Here is a 3,095-nt window from a genome sequence, read left to right as displayed (position 1 = left end):
TATTTATTTATTTATTTAATTTTTTTGTCTTTTACTTCTGATCACTTGCTGTCTTAGGGTTTCCATTGCTGTGAAGAGACATGACCAAGGCAACTCTTTTAAGGACAATTCTTAACTGGGCCTGGCTTACAGGTTAAGAGGTTCAGTTCATTATCATCAAGGTAGGGACATGGCAGCATCCAGGCAGGCATAGTGTAGGCAGAGCTGAGAGTTCTACATCTTGTTCTGAGGGCAGTCAGAAGTCTGTCTCATGGGCAGCTGGGAGAAGGATCTCAAAGCCCACCCCCAAAGTGACACACCTACTCCAACAAGGCCACACACCTTAATAATACCACTCCCTGGGCCAAACATATTCAAACCACCACACCTGCTTAACCAATTATTGTTTTTTTTGTTTTGTTTTGTTGTTTTTTGAGATAGGGTTTCTCTGTGTAGGCTTGGCTGCCCTGGAACTCACTCTGTAGACCAGGCTGGCCTGGAACTCAGAAATCTGCCTTCCTCTGCCTCCCAAGTGCTGGGATTAAAGGTGTATGTCACCACTGCCCAGCTTTTTTTTTTTTTTAAATTATTTGTATTTTATGTGTATTGGTGTTTTGCTTGTATGTACATCTGTGTGCCACCTGCATGCCTGGTGCTGTGGAGGCCAGAAGAGGGCATTGGATTTCCTGAAACTGGAGTTAGAGAAAATCGTGAGCTGCCGTGTAGACATTAGAAATAGAACCCAGGCCTTTTGGAAGAGCAGCAAGTGCTATTAACAGCTGAGCCATCTCTCGAGCCTCTTTAGCTTTTGAGATAGGATCTCATTATATAGTCCTGGATGGCTTTGCACTCATAGGGATCCACCTGCTTATCTCCTAAAAGTGGGAATAAAAATGTGTACCACTGCATATAAGTTTAAAATTAAACTTATATATTTATGCATTACATGTATGAGTGTATACACTCAGGTGCTCAGTCTGGCAGTTTTCCAGAAAACTGTTGTATGACAGTTTTCCCCAAGACTGAAAACATTTAGTTCTGCAGGGAAGTTCCCTAAGCAGGAAGGTAAACAACTCAAATAGCTTTAGGAAGTCCCTGAAACTGACCAGATTCACTTGGTCCCTCTCTGCCACAATATGCAATAGACACTGAGAGTCTATCACAGAGGAGCAGGGCCAAACTGTAAAGAAGACTCAGACCAGACAAGCTGTCTGGAAGAAGCAGAAACCAGCTGAGCTGTCTGGAAGAGCTTTAGACCAACCGAGGCACTGAGAAGGACACTCTCCAGCCTGCTGTGCAGTGTGCTCCAAGTTCCCAGCTTTGTGAGCTGTCACCCATGCTGGGGTGGGCCTCGGGGATGCAGCTGTCTTTGAGTCATTTCTGCTCCTATAAGGAACCCCTCACCCATATTCTTCCAAGTAACCCCAATAAAACGCATGGCCTACCAAACTGGACTTTGGCGGTACCTGCGCCTTGGTCTGTTGTGGGGTGAGTCCATCTGTGTCGTATCTATCCGGGAAATATTTTGTCCCCCAACAGCGTGTGCCGATGCAGTGGCATCCATATGGCAGTCAGAGGACAACCTGTGAGGATCAGTCTTCTTCCCCTACTACAGGCCATCCATCCATCAGGCCTGGTGGCAAGTACCCCACCAGCTGAGCCATCTCACCGGTACGCCATTTTCAAATCTGGAACTCAGCTATGAACTTTGAACCACCACAGTGTTCCCCTTCTGTTCTCTATAGCTAGCCTTCCTAGCAGGGCATCCCAGCTGTTCCCCAGCCAGGGCTCCCCACCCGTACCTCAGATGCCTCTGCCACCATCCTAGAGACCTGCCATCCTCGGGCTGTTCCTAGAGACTTGCAGTCTGTGGGTCAGAAACAATGGATGGACGGAAAATGGGGCAAGTGTGTGGCTGCACGGACTGGGGCTTAATGGGGCTTCTGTGCAGGGCTAGTGCTCACCAGAGAGGACATTCTGGTCCTCAGGAGCCTGAAGCACTCGGTGGGACAGAGGCTGTGAACCCCAGGGGATTCTGCTGGTGCTGTAGGGCGTACAAGATGGAAGGTCAGCTCCAAGGGAATCTGTCAGCAGGCACTTGGGCTTGAAGGTGTGATGGAGGCTGACCCAGGGTGAGGTGGAGGTGCCATCTCCCATCCTGTTTGATGTTTAGGCTCTCCCTCTGTACCACCTCTTCCCACATGGGCCAGCACTTCTTCCCTTTTTGCAGTCTCAGCCCTGTCCAGCACTCAGGGTGCTTTTTTTTTTTGAGACAGGGTTTCTCTGTATAGCCCTGGCTGGAAGTCACTTTACAGACCAGGCTGGCCTTGAACTCAGAAATCTGCCTCCCTCTGCCTCCTGAGTGCTGGGATTAAAGGCATTTGCCACCATGCCCCGCTTCAGGGTGTTTCTTTAATGAAAGAAAATCAGATCTCTTACTTCTGTTGCTCATTTAACAAAAATAAATAAATAAATAAATAAAATAAAATTAAAAAAAAAATATGTATTGAGCACCTACTGTGTACTGTGTCCTGGCCTAGACACAGAAGAAAACAAAACAGACAAATCTTGGCATTTCTGCTGTAACGGAAGGAAAAGAAGCAAACATACACCCTGCTAGGTGACAGGAACTGTCAGCAAGGGTGGGTTAGAGAGCAGGGACCAGTATGGTTTTCAAGAACTAAGTGGGATAAGAGTCCCAGCAAGGAGGCCCTCCCCCAGGCCAGACAGTGCCCATCTCTGCAAGGGGTCATTACAGTTGCAGCCCAAAAGATGGACTTGAGAGGTAAAGGAAGTGTGGCTAGACCAGGCTGTGTGAGAGCCCAAGGCTTCTGCTGCTTCTCTGACTGATGGGAACCTCAGCAAGCTTTTGAGGGAGGAGTGGTGAGATCTGGTTTATTTAACAAGCTCACTGGCTGCAGGGAGAGGAGGCCTTGGAAAACTCAAGGCTGAAAGTGGAAGGCCTTGGGGGATGGGTGAGAGTGGGGTTAGAGAAGGGGGTTGTGCTCTTGGCTCTGTGTTGAAGGTGGAGGGGGAGTGGGGGTTGGGCTTGGGCGAGAAGGAACCAGCAAGAACACTGGCTGCTCTAGTCCCCAGTCTCCGGACTGCTCACCCCC

The sequence above is a fragment of the Mus pahari genome, chromosome 1 (assembly GCF_900095145.1).
Source record: "Mus pahari chromosome 1, PAHARI_EIJ_v1.1, whole genome shotgun sequence".
Taxonomy (NCBI): domain Eukaryota; kingdom Metazoa; phylum Chordata; class Mammalia; order Rodentia; family Muridae; genus Mus; species Mus pahari.
Note: the sequence above shows the minus strand (reverse complement) of the source record.